This window comes from Lutra lutra, chromosome 2 (assembly GCF_902655055.1).
Source record: "Lutra lutra chromosome 2, mLutLut1.2, whole genome shotgun sequence".
Taxonomy (NCBI): domain Eukaryota; kingdom Metazoa; phylum Chordata; class Mammalia; order Carnivora; family Mustelidae; genus Lutra; species Lutra lutra.
In genome coordinates this window covers 101,307,884-101,329,762 of record NC_062279.1, presented here as the reverse complement: position 1 = coordinate 101,329,762, position 21,879 = coordinate 101,307,884, and the positions used below count along the sequence as shown (strand labels likewise).

The 21,879-nt window shown below is 38.3% G+C and overlaps 1 protein-coding gene across 1 annotated transcript in view; it reads right to left on the bottom strand.

The window, feature by feature from the left end:
• The window catches only part of LOC125094113 (ADP/ATP translocase 2-like), a 422,319-nt gene that overhangs the window by 308,474 nt on the left and 91,966 nt on the right, over positions 1–21,879 (bottom strand). The gene's annotated exons all lie outside the window — the stretch shown is intronic.

The following is a 21,879-nucleotide window of genomic DNA, read 5'->3' as shown; positions in this document are numbered from 1 at the left end:
GGGCCTTCAGTTGTGACTTCTTCTTGGTCCTCTGTGTTTTCATGACATTGAGTTTCTATCCCAATTCCACCTACCTGCACACTAGGAAGAAATGCCATCCACGTCTGCCTCTTCTAGACGTGAGCTTTTCAGGTTTCCAGATTCTTCCTTCCATAGCGTTCTATGTAGCATCCTGCCCTTGAGATGCATCGGACCATCGCTCTGAAGCAGTGGGTAAAATGATGGCTGCATGGCTTCAAGTTAAACTGCACACTGTTCAGCCTCGCACAATGGGAGAGATGGCGGATCCTGTGCTGGCCAGATAGCCATCTCTTCCTGGATAGCCTCCTTCGTTCACTTGCACTAACACCACAGAAGCCTTGAGAAATTATTGAACCATAACCCAGCTCCCGAGCTTAAGATGACCTACTTTCAAACTTAAGACCAGTGAGCCAGTTCACAAATGGGATGGGCAAAACTGTTCTCAGATCCTGCTCCTGGATGCAGCCTCCCTTGGAAGGACATTTGCGGGGTGCCCTGGGGACTGCTGGGTTCATGCCACGTTTGGAGGTTCTTTCACCAAAGGTTAGCATTTAGGAGGAAAGCAGGAATATGCATGACATGTGTCTGCTTCCTAAATGTATTATACTGACATGTACACATGTGTGCATATACATTCAAGACGTGCATTGCATAGTTTATTTCAACTCAAAATTACTACTCTTATGAGAATGCATTCTCCCTCACTCCGTAAATGTTTTAGTAACCTGTCTAATTGAACTAATGTTGTATATTAATTTTTTTACATGGAAATACTGTTGAGAAGACCATTATTTTGTCCACCTGGCAGATTCTTCACACTTGAGTTGGGGCTGGCCATCCCAGGGACTTTGTCCTAGATTGTGATGGAGGTTGATTGGCAAAACTGGGCAACTTTTGCATGGTGCCGCTTACTATATCTGAATTCAGCACCTCATTTCTGTGGGAATTATAATACCCACAGTTAAAAAAATATATATATAAATGAGAAAAATTTTTGAAAGTGTCTTTTTTCTAATAAGAGGAATGCATGTTAACATTTTGTTTGTTTATTGTAGTATGATGCCTTTTCCCTTACACCTACTAACTAGTCAAATTAATGTACTTACTTATTAGTTTGAGAACGTTAATTTATTTTAAGTAGTCATAATTTTTCGTAACTTCAAAGATACTTGTTTGCTGTGTCTATGTTATTTTGAATATAATTCCATTTCCTATATACAGAGAATCACGTGTATAGTCACAATGAAGAAATTGTGCACACCAAAAATAAACCATTTTAAAACTAAAAAATAAAGGAAAAAAGAATACACATGACCATTGCCTCCCTGTTTCACCTCTGCGCTTAGTGTCCCTTTGTCAGTGAGCTCTGCCCAATTCTGCACCCTGTTTGCTCTGCCTTTGCTGCCTTACCTTCTTCTTCTCTTTTTATTTAAAATATTAAAAATATGCTGCTGAAAATTTCCCACTGTAGTTATATGTTAATAAAAATAATTTTTTAAAAAAGCATTAAAAAAATTTCCCAACATATTATTATATCCCTTATAGATCTATTATGTTTATTGTTTATTGTCTTTTCTGTCTGTTTTCCTCACTAGTAAGTAAGCTAGAAGTCTTTGCTTTGTTCATTGATGTACGGATGTGTCTGAGGGGTCTATCAAATGCCTTGTATACAGTTGGCCCTCAATAAACTTGTTGAAAAAACAACTAAATTAGTGATTTAAGGAGGCTCTCTCTCTCTTTTTTTTTTAAGATTTTATTTATTTATTTGAGACAGAGATACAGAGAGAGAGAGAGAGAAAGAGAGAGAGAGAGCATGAGCCAGGGCAGGAGCAGAAGGAGAGGGAGAAGCAGACTCCCCACTGAGCAGGGACCATGATGCGGGGCTCCAGCCTAGGACCCGGAGATCATGCCTTGAGCCAAAGGCAGACACTTAACCATCCGAGCCACCCCGGCACCCCTAAGGAGGGCTCTATTAACAAGTATTTCTCTGCTGGTGAGTTGGGTAAGGGTCAAAAGTAGAAATGCTGAAGATACAACATATAAAGATTAAAGAGGTTTAACATGCCAAGAAAAAACTCTCTATAGTTATGTTTATATAGAGTCTCAGTTCCATAAGGAATGATGGGCAGGAGCCCAGTGGAAAACATCAGGCTTGCCTACAATGTCTGAGGGCTGGTATGTGCCTGGCATTACCAGGAAGAAACCAGCCTACAACTGGCTGACCATGAACACCAGTGCAAAGAGGTGAACAGCATTACTTTTCCCAGCTAGTCCTTTCTTGGTTGGCTTAGAGTGTGTTCTCAGCCACAGCCGTACTGACATAATGAGTTGGAAAAATCTCTGTCACGGGGGTTGTCCTATACATCATGGGACGGTTAGCAGCATTCCTGGCTTTATTCCCGAAATATCAGCACTAATCCTACATTGTAGCAACTAACTAGGACTCCAGGAATGGCCCAGTGTCACCCACTGCCAAATGAAGGTGGGCGAAAATCAGCCCCCTTTTTACCAGTGTTTTAGAACCTGTTCTGGGATGAGTCTCTTTCAGTCCTTCCCTCTCTGGACTCCCTGCCTCTTTTTTTCCTCCCTCTTTATTTCATGTCTGTTATTTGCAACCTCTCTGAGCTCCCCACAACATCCTAGCTCCATCCGGGGGCTTCTCGAGCTCACAATGGTCGCCCTTCCTGGCTTTGCCTGAAAACTCGGCCATTGCAAAAGTAAGTTTAGGTCAGTCAGATTCTTCATAGAAAAACAAGTTCATCTTGCTAATACTGATCACCTTTCACAGAGTAATTTCTGAGCACTCTAAGACAAAGTTTCTGTCTTTATACTTCCCAGCTTCAGGGACTAGAAAGAGAGAAGAAGAAAAAGGAACAGAGAAACTCCTTTGCTACAGAATGTCTCTTCCATCCCATTTATCTCAGAAGTGGGGAAACAGGTTTCCTCAATGATAAGCACCCCAGAACTGCACAATCCTTTCAATATTGGATTTAAATCAGACTGACTTTCACTCTGATATTTTTGAGAAAGAAACTAAAATAACCCTCAGCCATTGATAAGGGAGCAAGGTGCTGTATCTTATTTGTCCTGATGTTTTTCTATTAATTCTTAAGCATCAAAATCCTTGTCAGTGTCTAGCAGAGGCAAGAAGGGGTAGGAAAAAAAGTTAAGAAATAGTGAAGCCTTCAATCTTGATTCTTGCCTAAAAGAATTAAAAAAAAAAAAAGTCTGCTTTAGCCTTTAAATAGTTTTGCAAGTCACATTACATGACAACAACAACTAGAAAAATACACTGTGAGCCCAAGGCACCAGCACAGAATCAAAACATCCACTATAAATATCATGGTGAATCAGATTGCACTAGGGAGAAATAAACTCCCAAGAAACAAGTTTGAGATTTTCCAGGAAGCCTTAATTCTTTCAGGGCATAATAAGGATCATTTACCGTGCAAACGCTCAGAAGACCTCCCAGCATTCAGCCACATGGACGCACACCCGCAGCACAATGAAATTGGGAACTCATTTTCCTGAATTCACAAGCAAGGATATAAAAAGCAGAGACAGGAGGTTGATTTAAATTGGATGCTGTTTCCCTTTTGCTTTTAAAAATCTTGTACTTTTGTTTCCCCTTACAACCAGCTCTCCATACCTCCAGACTACTTCCTTACAGATCTTTTTTGGTTTGAATATACTCTGAGTAAAAGATAGCAGTCTCCCTTCAGCCACGTCCTCTGGAAGACAAGATGAAGTTGCTGTCCATTGCAATCAGCCCTGAAAATGCTTGGCTTAATCCCCACTACAACTGTGGAAAGAAGGTAGAGAAAACAGGATGGGAAAGAAAAATCAGAAGAACTTGGGCATCAGCAATTCAGGACATCCATTGGGATGCCAGTGGTCAAGAAGAAGGATGCTTACTTATGGGGAAAATAAGACCAATAAACTAGACACAGTAACTTTCTTTTTAAATAAATGAATGCATGCTACACATAAACACACTGAAAATCTTTTCCCAAAGGCAGATGAGATGTCAAGTCAAGTAAGTTTGGAGCAAGGTAATCAACACATTTTCTTTCAGGAAGGTGAATTTGAGTTAGATTTAAAAGGAAATGAGAGATACAGCTTAGGAGGAGGAATGGGACAGAATGGTTTTAGAAGAATCATCTTCATAACATGACATATAAAGCCCCAGGGTTTAAAATAACATTTAAAACTATTTATCTCTATTGAAATAAAATATATCATATCAGTTATATGAAAACTATGTTGTGATTCTCATTTTGCAAGTAACTAATCTCTCTGACCTTATAAACTAGACACAGTAACACTGTGTTTCTGTTTCCTGGCTCTTTAAGTAAGAGAATGAGTCTAGATTGTATCTTGAAGTCTACTAAAATGAACAGACAAAAACAATGTAGCCTCTGGGACCCTTTCCACCCTAAAGACTTAGGTGGAACACATGTAAAGGCAATATTTCTTCCTTTCTTCTTTATTTTGAAAACTCTCAAACTGCTTAACTTATAGTTTCTTTAAAATGTCTTGCAGAGGGGCGCCTGGGTGGCTCAGTGGGTTAAGCCTCTGCCTTCGGCTCAGGTCATGGGCTCACAGTCCTGGGATCAATCTAGACCTTCGTGGTCTCTCTGCTCAGCAGGGAGCCTGCTTCCCCCTCTCTCTCTCTCTGCCTGCTTCTCTGCCTATTTGTGATCTCTGTCTGTCAAATAAATAAATAAAATCTTTTTTAAAAAAATCTCTTGAAGAAAAAAAGAAACAAACATATTCACAAAATGAGTTCTAGGTATTTGAGGAATAGGCAATTATTAAAAGAATGTGAAATTAACAACCTGTGAAGGCCCTCCCTCCCCATCTGTTTGTTAAAATATTTTAGTTCTCTACATTTTTAACTAGATGAAGACATCATATTATCCAAGAGAGATAAAAATATAGGCAATCTCATGTATTAACAAGAATTACAAAATATCCCATACGTAATGCCTACTCATTAATGCCTACAAACAAGAGTGCTTAGAAACTGGAAGTAAGCCAGGTAGTTGTTAAAGGGGCATTGGAAGAGAGGGGAAGGCCTAGAGAAGGAGGCACTGCTAGGAGAAAAAAAATTGCCCCAGTGAGGAAGCCAGGGCTGTCAGGCTAAGTATCTCCAAAAGCCAAAAGATGCTACCGTGCCCACAGTGGGAACCAGGAAAAGATGCTCAGGTGGCGTAGAGAGAAAGGGTAGCGGTCCCTGAAGATAAAATTCACCTACTTTGGTTTTACCAAGGGCTCTCCTTGTTGAGATGCAGAATATTTGTTTAAGAACATAGCCATCTGTAAAGGGTCTGACTGGCCAGTTCTTTTTGTCCCTAAAAGAATAGGCACCAACCCACAGTAAGAACAAACTCTTCCGTATCTCATGGACTTGAAGGTGCACATGAGGAGGCCTGTTGTGCTATGTCAGACCAAAGCTTGCCTGTTCAAAAAGGAGACAAAGTCCGGGGCCAACCTACTTTTACCACTTCAAATTCTAGAAAAAATCTAATTATCAAATGGGTGACTTAGTCGCTGAGTCAACTAGTCCTGTTATACTGTCAATCATTGATTTATTTTTCTTTTCACTTTTAATGTTTTTAAATGACAACCCTTGTGCATAAGAGAATGAATATGTCAGCTTAATTAGTATCAGGATGCCTTGACTCTTGTGGCCCTTAACAAATTCTGGAGCGAAATGAACGCCTAACGCATAAAAGGAGACTCTCTTCTTTTTCTCCTTGTCTACTCCCCCACTCACTTTATTGAATTCCATAAAGTACAGTTTCTCCTTTTTCCTAAATTTAAGGAGTTGACAATAAGATAGAACCGAAGGAGATTTTCCTTAAGCCTAAATCAGCAAACCAAAATTTAGAATTTTTTGCTTTCCTAGTACAAAGGTCAAGTCTCCTGAGCAGGGACTCCAGCCAACACAAAACCAAGAATTCCACTTCCTTCCAGAGGGGCCTGCTGTGACAAATTTTTTTTGAAGTAATCTAAAGAAGTCTTTATCCCATGAAAAATTTCCATCTGAACAGGTTTACTTTTTTAAAAGTGGATATACAAAGGCTGATTCATTTTCTAAGACACATTTTATAAGCAATACATATCTCAAATGTAATTAACCAGAGAAAGTAGATTCATACAACTCTAATAATCATGCAGGTCATGGAGATCTGTAAAGTCTCTGATCCTCTGCTGCCAAAAAAAAAAAAAAAAATAGATTTTATATCATTCTGCTAGCTACTAGATATCCCCAGTTTTACTCATAAAATGTTGAGCTATGAGTACAATGTTCTGAAAATATGTGAACTTAGAAATCAATTCACAATGAGATCTTCCTAATAATGAGTTGTAATTCTTCATCTACATATCGTTTCAATGTTTCCAAAGAGGACACAACTGACCCACCATTGAGGAGACATGTGTTTGCTCTGTTTTCTATAGGAGAAAATAGCTTGGTCATTTGAGCAACACTTTTCCAGGCTTCTTTTGGTGTAAAATGATTAGCTAGGGTTAAGAACCTCCTGTAGCAACCAGCTCATGCCTGAGTTAAATGAGGGCCTCCTAGGACCAGCACAATTCATGCCAATTGATCATCCACCTTGATATACCCAACAGTGTGATTTGCATGCACAGAACACCTCCAAACACAATGGCATGCATGATAAAAACAAGTCCCCTTCCTCTCCCACTCATCAAGAAGAACCTAATGCAATAGTTATGCATTTTAAAAAATTGAATCTGAGTTAATTTATTTTTTAAAAAATTAACACAATTCGCAAAATGCAATGACTCATATTTTTTGACAGATTATTTGTGATATATGCTTACAATAGAAAAGGACACCCCACTGTGTCTGGCAGCATACAAATTAATAATCTGTAATGAATGATTCTGACCCAAAGACAAAAATAAAAGAAATACATTTCAGAAAAGAAAACCATAGACAATGAACACAGTTTGTCAGGAAGCTGTAAATTCATGTAAGAAAGCTTTCTCTGATTATTTTACTCTGAGGTGGAAAAAACTCTCCTCAAGCAAAACAATCTTCCACTAGTATATAGTCTTTACCATATTTATGTCATGTCACCTGAGTCAGGACCATATTCTTCATTCCACCAAGTAAGATGAAAGAGCTCGAGAACTATTTGGAGGTAAGAATTTAAATTGTGAGAGAAAATGGCTAATATTTAAGTGACATTCAGTTTGCTCCTTTATGGGGTTTGCAAAACCCCATCAGAACCTGATCCTTACCTCCATCCTTTCCCCTGTCATTCCCTGACAAGGCTCATTCACTCACTTCCCCCACCAACAACCTCTCCCTGTGGGCATTATGCACTCATTATTCTGAACTTCCTTTTTGCCAATAGTCGCACATAGAGCAACATGATTCTGATCTTGGCTCTATCACATCCTACCTGTGTCAGCTGAGCCAAGTTTCCAAACTATCTCTATCCTGGAATCCCCATCCTTCTTCCTCAGTTGGAAACATAACACCCAATCCATACAGTCCTTGTAAAAACCAAATGAAATTGTCCCTGTGGAACACTTAGTAAGTGCCCACTAAGTATGTTGTTATGAATAGTCTTAATTCTGCCACTTATAGTGCTCATTCCACTCCTCTCCCTGCTTCATGTACTTAGTTCCCACATATCTTTCAACTCTCAGCTCAAACAGGAAATCTTCCCAGCATAGCCCCACCCCTGACTAGATTAATACTCCTCCCATGTACTAACATCGGCCATTAAAGGACTTAACATTACCTACTGTTATTTCTTGTTACACTGTCTGAGTCCTCCACTAAACCAGAAGCTCTATGAAGACAAATTCTACATTACGCTGCTCTCCAATTTATCCCCACCCCTACCAAGTCTTGGTACATTTTAGTTCCTCAAAATACATTTGTTGAAAGAAGGAAAGAACTAATGAATGGAAGTTGACTGGCCAGGGAAAATCACTTCTGCTTGAATTCAGATTTTATGTTTGAACATATTTATGGATTCTTGTATAACATGTTTAAATAGCTAACCATAGGCTTCACTTCTCTTCCATTCTCCCAAGTTGCTGCTGCTGCTGGCAAAAAAAAAAAAAAAAAAAAAAGCAGATTCTTAACTGAGAACAAGGTGAAAGATTATTTTAAATGGAAGCCAGTGAAATTGTAAATGCCTCCCTGAACATTTCTCTTTATAAGTCTCAGCAGATAAGGCAGCTTCCGTGCCCCTAAATCTGGACTGCACGCTCTGGGGCTTCCTGCTCTGACCAACTTGCTATTTGTTTTAACCAAAATATATTCAGCTAGTTTTACTTTAAAAAAAAGAAAAGAAAGAAAGAAAGAGAGAGAGAAAAGAAAGGAAAATTAGCTAATATTCAAAGTATTATAAAACATATATAACATTGAGTTCTTTACTTAAATTTATTATATTTACTCTTTAAAAGCTAAGTAACTAAAATGTAATTTCCACTAAATTCTCTTTTTCTCAGGCTAAAACCAAACATGAGTTCTAACAGTTCACAAAATTTTAGTTTGTCAGTTCACTTAGAAAATACAAAAGCATTTTTATCATGATCAAGTAGATTTATGGAAATACTAATTCCATGTTATAAATCATTATGTTGGCAATTATCTACTTCTGTTACGATATTATGTTTTTTAATACCCACTAAAATTGTGTTGTGTCTAAAGTACTTTCCTGCTCATTGTAGGAAGTTTACATGAATACAAAGCAAGCAATTATAGGTTTAATGCTTATAATTAGAATGATGAATGATGAATAAGGACATTCATTAAATCCTCAGGATTCATGTATCTATTCAGCCAATTATTTATTAAACACCTATTAGATGTCAAACACTATGCTAAGCGTGGACATAATGGTAAACAGTACAGATGTGGAATAGCCTCTTGGAACAGAATGCAAACATTAAAGGAATTTACCTCAAATAAATACATAATTATAAATTTGATAAAATCTATAAAGACAGTAAGAATGTTAATAACAGAAGAAACCTAATTTAGATTGAGGTGTTAGGAAAGTCTCCTCCAAGAATATGATATTTAAAATGAAATTTAAGGGACACCTGGGTGGCTCAGTGGGTTAAAGCCTCTGCCTTTGGCTCAGGTCATGATCCAGGGTCCTGGGATCAAGCCCTGCATCCGGCTCTCTGCTTGGCTGGGAGCCTGCTTCCTCCTCTCTCTCTGCCTGCCTCTCTGCCTACTTGTGATCTCTATCTGTCAAATGAATAAATAAAATCTTAAAAATAAAATAAAATAAAATTTAAAACAAATTTGACATCAATTCTACACAAACTCTTCCAGAAAATACAAAATGAGAAACACTATATTAATCATGTAATAAGACCAAAGTTACCCTGATACCCAAACCAGACAAAGATATTACAAGAAAGAAAGAAAATGCCAGAAAATGTCCCTCATAAAATAAAAGCAAAAGTCCTCAGCAAAATATTAGTGAACTGAATCCAAGAATATAAAAACAGTGATGCATCATAAGAAAACCCAAGGCTCGGGGTGCCTGGGTGGCTCAGTCAGTTAAGTGTCTGACTCTTGATTTTGACTCATGCCATGATCTCAGGGTCATGAGATCAAGCCCCTCTCTCTCTTTCCATCTGCCCCTCCCCCGTACATTCTCTCTCCCTCCCTCTCTCTGTCTCTCTTGCTCTCTCAAGTAAATAAATAAGTACCCAAATAAATCTTTAAAAAAAAAAAAGAAAGAAAGAAAATGTAAGGTTCATTCAACATCCTAAAATCAAAAGATGTGATTCATCACATCAACAGATTCAAACAGAAAACTGTGTAACCATCTCAAAAGAAGTTGAAAAAAATATTTGACAAAATTTAACATCCATTCATAATAAAACCTTTTAGCAAACAGGCAACAGTAGAGAATTTGCTCAGTCTGATAGAGAGCATCTCTAAAACACCTACAGCTAACCTCACAGTTAATGAAGAAAGGCTGAGTCCTTCCCCCCTACCAGTGGGAATGAGGCAAGGATGTCCTCTCTCACCTCATCCATCAGCCTCACGCTTAAGGATTTCGTCAATGCAATAAAGGAAGAAAATCATAATAAAGACATACAGATTGGAATGAATGAAATAAAACTGTCTATTTGCAGATTGTGGAGAAAATCTCAAAGAATTTATTTAAAAATAATCAAATTAATAAGTGAGTTTAGCTACAGAAAGGGAACAGGTCAATATATTTTTCTTTGGTAAGTTGTATTGCTGCATTTCTATATAGTATTTCTGTTCTTCTGTTATATTTCTGTATGTTAGCAATGAACAATCGGAAATTGAAATTTTGAGGTAACATTAAAAGAATGAAATACTTAGCTATAAGTCTAACAAAATTTATGCAGTTTCTGGATATTAGAGTCCATAAATCTGTAATGAAAGAAATCAAAGAAGACCTGAATAAAATAGAATTTATATCACTTTTATTGTTGGAAAACTCAAGAAAGTTGAGAAACAAATTGCTCCAAATTCAATGAATTTCCAGTCAAATCTCAAGAGACATTTTCTTTCAAAATAAATAAGTAGATTCTAAAATCATATGAAAATGCAAAGGAACTAGAATGCCCAAATAATTTTTTTAAGATTTTATTTATTTAAGAGAGGGCACACAGGCAGGGGGAGGAGCAGAGGAAGAAGTAGACTTTCCGCTGAGTTGTTGTGGTTGGGGCTCCATCCCAGGACCCCTGGGATCATGATCCAAGACAAGGCAGACACTTAACTGACTGAACCACTAAGCCACCGCTTGAAAGCCAAATAATTTCAAAAAAGAACAAATTTAGAAGATTCACACTACCTGATTCTAAGGCTTGTGATACTGATGAGAGGATAGACATATAGATTAATACAGTAAATACCAGAAATAAAGTGATGTGTGTGTGGGCAATTTATTTTTCATAAAAATGCAAAGGCATTTCAATGGAGAAAGTATGGCTTTTCAACAAATAGTACTAAAACAATTGGATATCTATACGAAAAAAAAGTTCCAAACCATACCTTACGCTGTATATAAAAAGGAGCTCAAAATAAATCATATATGAACACAATAAACTGTAAAACTTTTATAAGAAAACATGAGAAAAAGCTTTTTGATCTTGATTAAGCAGAAATTTCTTGGGTATGACACCAAAAATTTGACCTATAAATGCATTGATAAATTGGACAATATCATAATTTAAAACTTCTCTTCTAAAGATTCTGTTAGAAGAACAAAAACACAAACCACATACAGGGAAAAATTATTTGCAAGACACACATATGATAAATGGCTTGTATCCAGAATTTGTAAAGAACACTCAAGCCTCAAATAACCCAATAAAAATACAGAGGCAAAAGATTTCACTATTGGGGCGCCTGGGTGGCTCAGTGGGTTAAAGCCTCTGCCTTCGGCTCAGGTCATGATCCCAGGGTCCTGGGATCGAGCCCCGCATCGGGCTCTCTGCTCAGCCGGGAGCCTGCTTCCCTACCCCCCTGCCTGCCTCTCTGCCTACTTGTGATCTCTGTCAAATAAATAAATAAAATATTTAAAAAAAAAAAAGATTTCACTATACATTTCACCAAAGATGAAGTACGGCTAGTAAAGAAATTCACAAAAGGATGTTGAACATCATGGGTCACTGGGGAAATAAAAATTAAAACCACAATGAGATATCTTTACATTCCTATTAGAAGTGCTAAATTAAAAAAAGAAGGTGAAGGAGGATGATAGTATCAAGTTCTGGCAAGGATATGGCATGTCTGAAACACTCATACACTGCTGGTGGGAATGCAAAATGAAACCGTTTCAGGGAGGAACATTTTGGCAGTGTCCTACAAAATTAAACATACACTTACCATGTGATTCACCAAGCCTACTGCTAGGTGTTTGTCTAAGAAAAATGATAATGTATGTTCATAGTCAAACCTGTGAGCAAAGATGCATACTGGGTTGATTAATCATCATTAAAAACTGGAAACAACCCAAATGCCCTTCGACTAGTAAATGAATAAACTAACTTTAGTACATCTGTACAGTGGAGTAGTACTCAGAAATAAAGAGGAAAAAACTACTGATGCCCACAACAACTCGGATGGATCTCAAGTGCATTTTGCTCAATAAAAGAAACGAGACTCAAAGGTCTATATAGTGTGATCCAGTTTGTCTAACACTCTGGAAGAGATTATTGATTGCCAAGGGCTGTCGCTGAGGCAAGAGGTTGATTGCGATACACACAAGGTAATATTTTGTGGTGATGCAACTGTTGTACACATTGAGCGTGGCGTTGGTACTTGCATGACTGGAGGGACTGTTCAAAATTCACAGGCCTCCATGCTGAAAAGAGGGATATTAATACATTTAGAGCATACCTCCCTAAAACTGACTCCCCAGAATTGGTGGTTACTATTTACTGAGTACACTTTCAAGAACTTTCAAATCCTCATAGGTATAGAAAAGAGCTACTATTTTTCCTTTTGAAAGATGAAGTGAGAAAGTTTAAGAGTGATGTCCTGTATTTCTTAAGGTGAGTCATACCACAAGTCACATAGAACACTTTAAGTTTTCTAATAGCTTCTTCATAAAAAGAAGCAGGTGAAATTAATTTTAGTAATATATTTTATTTAACCCAATATATCAAAATCCTACCATTCCAACATGTAACTAACACAATAATCATTAATGAGATTTTTATGTTCTTTATATTCAGTTAAATCTTTGAAATCTGCGGTGTATTTTATACGATCTCACTTTGGACTAGTCACATTTTAACACTTGTCACAAGTGTGTAGTAGCTATAGAATTGGACAGAGCAGACCAAGAACATTCCCCAGACTGCACTGGAGTCCATGCTTTCACCTGTACTCAGTAGAGACATCCACAAACATTTGATATACTGCCTTGAATTTAATTCCAGATTCTGCTGTGGGCTGTAACAAAGGCATGGTTTGCAATGAAAAGAGAGAAATGTCATTTAACTATTTGAACATCGAAATCAAGTTATAGGCATCCTGTAAGTTTTTTATTGAAGGATATTGTTTTCTGCTCTGATGGATATTTTCTCTTTAACAGAAATCAAAGGGCCTTTGGCTTCAATAAACACAGCAATGACCCCCACATAACAGAAAAATACCTGATTGACAATATAATACAAGTAGTGGGAAAAAATATATATATACATATATACATATATACATGTGTGTGTATTCTAGTTGCCTGAGATGGCCGATCAGTAAAATCATATGGTCATTGCAGGTATGGCCCCACTGCTTTCCCTCAAAAGTCAGGAATCAGGATGTGTATAATATAGCTCCAGTTTTTCCTGAGAATTATCATTAATACTTCCCATTTGTAGATTCCCTCTTTTTAAAATTAGGATAATAATATCATTCCTACCTAGAATAAGAGAAATTACTACTCCTTAACAACGAGTTTCTAGGGTCGCCTGGGTGGCTCAGTAGGTTAAGCCTTTGCCTTTGGCTCAGGTCATGATCCCAGGGTCATGGGATCCAGCCACGCATTGGGCTCTCTGCTCAACAGGGAGCCTACTTCCCCCCAACTCCCGCTTGTGATCTCTGTCAAATAAATAAATAAAATCTTAAAAAAAAAAAAACAGTGAGTTTCTAGAGCATGTTAAAACAATACAAAAAGGTATATGCTTAAAATATGTCTGAAATAAATGAAGACTCGTTTGAGAGACTATGAGGAGACAGGAATTCTTATGCTCTCCTGGTGGGTGACCAAAACTGGACAACTGCTATACGGATAATTTATCAAGACGTTTCAAACTATATTTTGCCCATTAATCCTTTGCTTCACAAGTCCCTCCCCTGAGTATTTATCTTATAGGTATACTTGCCCAAACCCAAAGTGTCTTATGAGTAAGATTATTCGTTACAGCACTGCATGTAATTGCAAAAATCTGTAAATAATCAAAATGTCCCTCTGTGAGGTACTGGTTAAACAAAAGCAGAACATTGCACAGCAGCAAACAGAGAGAGAGAAATGTAGTCATATGGAAAAATCTCAAGCTATGTTGTCAGTGCAAAAAGGCAACATACAGAACCTAAGTATGATATTTCCCTTTCAGGTAAAAAAGAGTGAAAATGAAAATATATGTTAGTACGTGCTTTTAATTTCCTGAGGAAATTCTAGAAGATTACATAAAAACTAACAAGTGTGGCTACTTTCTTTGGGTAGGGGGCAAAGAATGACATGACTGGGAGTCCAAAGGGACTTGACTTTTCACTTTGTAATTTTTAAATCGGCTATTTGCAAATTCAAAGTCAATTCTGTTTTATTATTTATCACTTTGTTTCAAGTTTTCTAGACCTTGTTCAGCAACACTTCCCTGGACTACTTATTTATTTATTTTTTTAGAAGGAATAGGGGCAGAGGGACAGGGAGAGAAAGAATCACAAACGGGCTCCACACCTGGTGCAGAGCTGGACATGGGGTTCAGCTTCACCACTCTGAGATCATCTCCTGAGCCAAAATCAAGAGTTGGATGCCACCAGGCACCCTTCCCCCAGACTACTTTAGAGTAAGACAAATATTTAAGGTCATTCTTCTAAAACTAATTTTTGTAGTTAAATTTGTGGGATTCTACCTACATCATTGCCTAAAAGGGTTGTAGCTTTATGATGTCATCTATAAACAGCTCCCTGATACAGAAAATACAAAAATATTCCTGATCTATAGAGCTTTCATAGTAACTGTTTAAAAACAGAACACATTAAAAATACTTTTTAAGAAGAACTTTATATAGAGATTTCTTGGTAGGCAGCAATATTTCAATAATGGTTAAGCTAAAAAAAAAAATGCACTAGATAAGGAACTCTTACGTTACACATAAATGCTAAAAGTAGGGCTTCCAAGAAAGCTGCTTCAAGATACGTACACCGAACAAAAAAAAGAAAAAAATGTATATTTTAGAATTAAAACTATGGCTGTGCTGGTAGATAGATATAAATAAGATCAATCTTAGTTCACATGGTAGTTACACAATATAAATACTACTGCTTTGCTATTTGCTAGCATAATATCTGGTATTTCTCCTTTATTCCACCAAGGAAGAAGTTAAGTTGAATCCAGTCATTCTCGCCCCCCTTACCATCCTCAGCCTCCTACTCCATAGACCCAATGCTCATGTTGAGGATTTTAATCCAATGCAATGTTGAGACTTTAGGCATGGGGGTGAGGGGGAAATGAGACAGACACCCTCTCGTCATTTGTCTCCCACAGGTTAAAACCAAGATGGCCATCACTGGTGCCCTCAGCATAGCATCAGATCTGGTTGTTTCCTGCTATTTTATGTGATCCTCGGGGCACAGCAGGAATCGTTCTCAACTATGGGAACCCTGTCCACTTCCTCTCTTTCTACCTCCTAGACACACTAAGCCAGGGCCTAGGCTCCAATGCTCTTAAATCTATAGACAGATCCTGTCCAAAGACAGAGTTTAAGCTAGCATAAAAACTATTATGTGGAGCCAGGTCTCCTAATCCTCCAGGTAAGGCACTCTTTTTTTTTTTTAAGATTTTATCTTTTTATTTGATAGAGAGAGAGAATGAGAGGGGAGAGGTCAGAGGGAGAAGCAGACTCCCCACTGAGCAGGGAGCCCAATGTGGGACTCAATCCTGGGACTCCAGGATCATGTCCTGAGCCGAAGGCAGTTGCTTAACCAACTGAGCCACCTGGGCACCCCATAGCTAGTGTACTCTTGACTGTTTATCATGAGCAAAAGAAAACCCCCTATCATCCTGAAAAACCCAACATGGAACTTGATTAATTATTATAATATGCATTAGATTTGCATTCACATGAGCAAATTTACAAACTATGTGTTTTGGGGATAGCCACCTCGGACTTAGCCTTTAACATGTAAGACTCTTGTTGCCAGAAACTTAACATACACTGTTCCACTGAGCCTTCCATAGTCTAGATGAGAAAGCTGAAATTCAAAGGATTTAATTTAATTACACCATGCCTATTTGTATCCAAGACAGACTTGGAAGCCTCATCTGTATTGAGTTAGAGCCTAAGGTCAGATCATGAAGGTGGGCTGTTCTGCTATACACACAGAAGCGAGTATTTCTTTTTGTATTTAGCATATGGACATCAAAACCTACTGCAAAAGGAGTTATGTATTGCTATACACTAATCTGTTAAGTACCATTCATTGCTCAGCTTACGTATCATGTATCAAGAGTATCACACAGCTGAATGCGCTTCAATGTGCTTACAGCTACACTGACATCTCCCAAAAGGCTGCTTCAGCAATATATGATTTATAACCTCCACCATAACCTACACGCCACCCATAAAAATAGTTCTCAATTACCGGCACCCTATTTCAAAACACCAAGGCAATGTTTTAAAGTATATTTTATGTTATAATAGTGGAAGAGACGAACACTTGCATAACTGTATTTACCCTCTCCAGTAAATTTGGAAGTAATCAGATCTATATATTTCTGTATTACACCCATCCTTCCAAATTTGTTGTCTGCAAACACAACTTTCCGCAGAGTGCTTATTTTAAATACACTTAACAAAGTAAGCCCATTCCATATGTTACATAATTGGCTTCCATTTCGACTAGGTTGAAACAATTTACAGTTTGACAGTGTCTCAAGTTTATTAAACAGGATTTTATTTTTATACAATACAGTTTACTCGGAAAATCAGACTGTTTTCATGTAGCTGGGCATGATTTTATGAGCTGGGCCCAAGGGTTGAAAGCCACATAGCACTGACTAGATTCATTCGGGCAATGATGTCTGACCAGAGCTATGGAGAATCAGCAAACACTTATCTGGCTGGGAATCCACCCTTTGGTCAAGGTCATGCTTTGCATATAGTAGGAACTCAAAAAATATTTTTTTATTAATTGGCCTAGAATCAGATTTACAAATGCTGAGATGGCCTTACTGGTTTTTACTCTTTAATCTGTGCTTCTCAAATTTTAACTGCATACAAGATGAATCACCTAGGGATCTTTTCAAAAAGCTGATTCTGGGTCAGCTGGGTTCAGGACTGATGTTCTGGATTTCTTACAAGCTCCTGGAAGGTGTTTGTGCTACAGGTCCAGGAAACATACTGAGTAGAAAGGCCATAAACCTTCCTTCAAAGTATGGTAGTACTTATACCATTAGCTGCCATAGCTCCCTATAGCACCCTAACTTATCACGCAAATTGTAACCTCATATTTATTTGTCTACATTCCTTTCTAAACTACAATCTCCCAGGAGACAAGAACCTATTGTATTCCCAGTGCCTAACAGACAGTTAATACTCGACTAAAACTTACTGTCGATTGGCCAACAGATGAATACGTTAAAATTTTATACATACCCTCGAACACATGGGAACACTTCCCTTAGCTACCTTTTCATAAAAATGTCACCAAGGCATTGGGGATTTTTCAAAGTCAGAGCAAAATTTGTAATCATAATCAGAACTGTTACTCTCTGGGTGTCTTGCACATTAACTATTTTAATCCCCACAATAGTCCCGCATGTGGAACAGTTATTACAATTCACATTTTTAAAGGTAGAAATGGAGACACAGAAATGTTAAGTACCTTATCAGAGTTTATACAGCTAATTAATGTCATTGTTAGGATATGAAGCTAGGCAGTTAGGCCCCACAATCCATACACCTAACCACTAAACCTTGAAGATTAAAAAAAAAAAAAAAACAAAAAACACAATCTCTCTTTGACCTCGTCAAGCTTTTTAACATTAATGTTCTTTACAGAATGGGGGTCAGACCCACTCTCAAGACAAGCAGATTTTTCTATCTGGCCTACACGTGGGCATTCTTGGATTAAATTATTTTCTTGTGAAACCCCACAGGGTTATGTTACAAAGCAATGTGGAACTTTTCCGGGACACTAATGTGAATGACAAAAATTGTGCAAAGCTTGTCCATCAGAATAAGACACTTGGCTAGTACAGGGAGGGGGACCAATGAAGGACCACCATCTACCTGAATACATAGCTGTATTTTCCTCTTCTTATCTGTACGCATACAAGAATTCCAAAGGAATGGTATACCCGTGGTGGTATTCCCCAACTTGGAACTTGCCAAGGTTTTAAGGTGTATCCCTAGAAAAATGTCAAGGATCTTCTCCATGCTCCTAGCTGACACTCTCTTATGCGGGCTCCTGAATTATAAATCTTTGTATAATAGAGGAAGTCAGAAATGGTGTCACATTTAAGCATATCAGCTTTCTTGATTTCAAGGGAGATAATACATAACATTGTTTATGAAAAGAAAAAAAATCATACAACTATTTTAAGAGATGAGTCACTATGGTAACCATTTCTCTGCTTGAATTTAAAGAGGCAATGCCTTCTGCTACTGGAAGTTTCTCTCAGCTTTTAGCTGCAGATATTATGTATTATTTTCTACTGTTTGGGTTTTTTTTTAGTCTTATACCAAGTAAGTCTTCGCGTTGCCTTTCTTAATGGAAAATCTTGTTATTCTATAAACTAACTCATTGCATATTTCATCATTAAATGGAAATTATTGGTTGGAGCACCCTCAAAGACAAAAACAATGATGATATATCTCATCCAGAGTGTTCACGGGGGTCATACATGCCTTGAAACGTTTGAGTGCTTCTTTAGGCAATGATTTCAAATATCTGTGATTTTTTTCCAGAAAACCATTTCCTAGATTAATATAGGAAAGTTAATACATATAATTCTGTATTTTGCACCAAGACAACTTTGTGCCCACATTATTTTCTTATTTATCATAGAGAGTCTCCTTCCTGCACTCCCATTAAGTTACGCATGTCTTATCATAGAAAAAAAGTCATCTTTCCCAATCAATGGCAAATATTTCCCATATTTCCTGTAAACAGGAAAGATGATAAATTTTGTTCTGTTTTAACAATACTTCCCCAATCCCACTTAGCCCCATTAGCGCTTGCTGCAATAAACAGAGAACCACAATCTCAGAATAATAATTGCAGTAATAACAGCTATCACTCATTAAGCACTAGCTCTGTACCAGACCCTGTTCCAAAAGTGCACATAAGTACTATATTTACAAATTTGGCATAACCAAGGAGAGCCAGAGATGATGTGCATTTATTTTAAAGATTTTATTTATTCAAGAGAGAAAGAGAGTGCGAGTTACCAGGAATTGGGGGAGAGGGGAGCAAAGGGGGTGGGAGAGAGAATCTGAATCAGACTCTATGCTCAGCTCACCACAGAGCCCGATCCCACAACCCCAAGATTAGGACCTGAGCCAAAATCAAGAATCAGATGCTTAACTGACTGAGCCACCCAGATGCCCCAATAGTGTGCACTGAAAGATCCTGGATTTCTTTATAAAAAAGAAATAATATTTAGCATTGATTATAAGGGTTTCTCTTTTCATCTCATGACAACCACATGAGCTTGCTAAGGGCATTCCGTGTCCTGTGAATCCTCCCTGAACCCCTTGTACAGATTAAGAAACCCAGTCATTTTTCCTCTGGTGTCATAATTCATGCACTGGATATAACCGTATTAATAAGACCTCAAGAACAATGGCTCATACTGGATAAAGAGAGAAAATGGGCCGATAAAACATATAATAAATATTCAACACTCCAAGTCATGAATGCACAAAACACCATTATCTCCCAGAATATTATATTAAAGCATCATATTTGTTTTTCATTTTTTATAATATCCCTGCTGTTCTGAATTTATGCTTTATGTAAGCAATGATATTATGAATACTATATTTAGACAGGAGGGGGGCATGGAACTTCCAAATTTGTATATACATCAGATGAACATACGGTTGTCACGTGTTACCACTATTTTTCTTTTTTAGGTGGATGAGTAAATCATAGTAACAAAAAAAATCATGCTTAAATCAAAGGCCTTATTTATGACTTTGGTAGTTTGCTATATTACACTGGTTTATGAAAGACAGTCAAGTGATTTAACCAATCTCTCTTCATATTCAACTACTGTTTCCAGTAAGCACCCTCACAAACTCTTTTTACAACCCTAGAGAGCATATAACAAAACAGCAATGAAATGTACTTCAGCACTAAACACCTGATACACCCCTGTGAACCTTCCATGATATTTAACTATATCCAGAGCATGTAAAAAATTAATGGACTAATGGTAAGCAGGGCTCAGAATCCAGGCCTCCTTTCTGTTCCCTGCACGATGTGCCTCAACCACAAAATGTTCATGGTCGGCTGTGGCTATGGTCCCTGACTGTCTCCTGTTGTAATGTACATCAGCCTTTCTCCTAAACTGGCCAAGTGTAGGCACGTTCTAGGGCAGTCGTCTCTTGACAAGACTACGATGGCACTTGCTTTTTCTAAAATCAGCTCTACGATTTATTTTTAAAAATTGGGTCCCGCAGAGATGAAAACTGGTGATAGAATGGACTTTTTTACCCCTTAAAAAGGAGATGAGAAAGACAATCTCCACTAATTATCCCAAGTATGTGTTTCACATCATCATTCCTTATGCCCTGTAATTCCCTAAAGCAAGGCCCATTCAGCCAAAGAGGATATTATTCAGTCTTTCATACATAGGTAAATTATTTTCTGCAGTAAAATCCCAAAGGGCTTTGCAAAATTTCAGTTAGTCGAGTGAGCGAAGAGTAACTGGTACGTTCTAGAAGGCCCAATAATCTTTCTGGCCCTTTGGGAGTACTTAGTTTATACATTTTGCCTAAATACCTAAGGGAAATGAAATGGGTAATTTCTTTATTTCACTGGTGTAGGTTCAGAGCACTCATTATATTAATCCTAATAACTCTCCTTGGAGGCAGGTAGGTGGCCACTTCATTAATATTGCCACCCAGCTAAGGAAAGGACTCTTGATGGCTTGCCCTTCCCCTCCTCTCCCTTCCCCCAAGACAGCTAGGCAGCTGCCCTGGGAGATGGAAACAGGGGCCCATCTATAGGTCCTGAGCATACTAGCCACTGAAACTGCTTTTTAATCAGCTTAAATGGGCTTGTTTATTTCCCACTTTTCTGTTATTGAAATAGAAGTGGAAATCTGCTTTCAAACCAGCGTATCAGCATCTCCCTCCTTGGCTGGCCTGACCTTCAGGCAGTGCAGCTGCCTGAGTAGAGTTAAAAATGGACTGTCAGGCTGGCTTTAATTTCTGCTGCCCTGCCTCCCAGGGTCCTCCCACTGATCTGTTTATCACACCCTCCTTATCCCTTCTGTTGTTGTTTTTCTTACTATAAGTGTTTAGCCTGGACAGCTGAAACTGTTTTTCAAGGCCCTAACCTACAGATCCTTGTACACATAATCCAAAAGAGACCAGGAGCCAACACTAGCTCCTTCTACTTGTACACAGTCTTCCCCTCCAGGCATCGCCTCCCTTTCCCTCCTGGCCCACCACCTTCTTCGGGAGTGACCACTCTGAGCAGACCGTCTCCTACTGCACATCAAAGCAGGAGAGGGGGAGCGTAGTAACTTTGGAAGAAAACATAGTATTTGGCCTCCTGCTTATGGGTTGTGCGAGCATGTTGCGTCTGTGCACGATCCGACCCGTACGTGCGCTCAGGTTCAGAACTGCGCATCAAGCCTCACAGGGAATATACCTGGCAGTTTCTAAAACTCCTCTGTATCTTCACCGCTCCAAGCCTCTTCAAGACTGCCCAGGAGCACAGGACTGGCCAGGAAGGTCTGCCTCTGGGTATGACAACTGCTCCAGGCCAGCCGAAAGAAGCAGCTAAGGTCCCACTAATGGTTTTGCTTAGTTTTTGGCAAACTCCCCTTCATTCAAGCTCCCGGCGCTCTGGAGCCAGGTCTAATTGGAAGAGTACCAGGCTCACCCTTCTAGCGGAGAAAA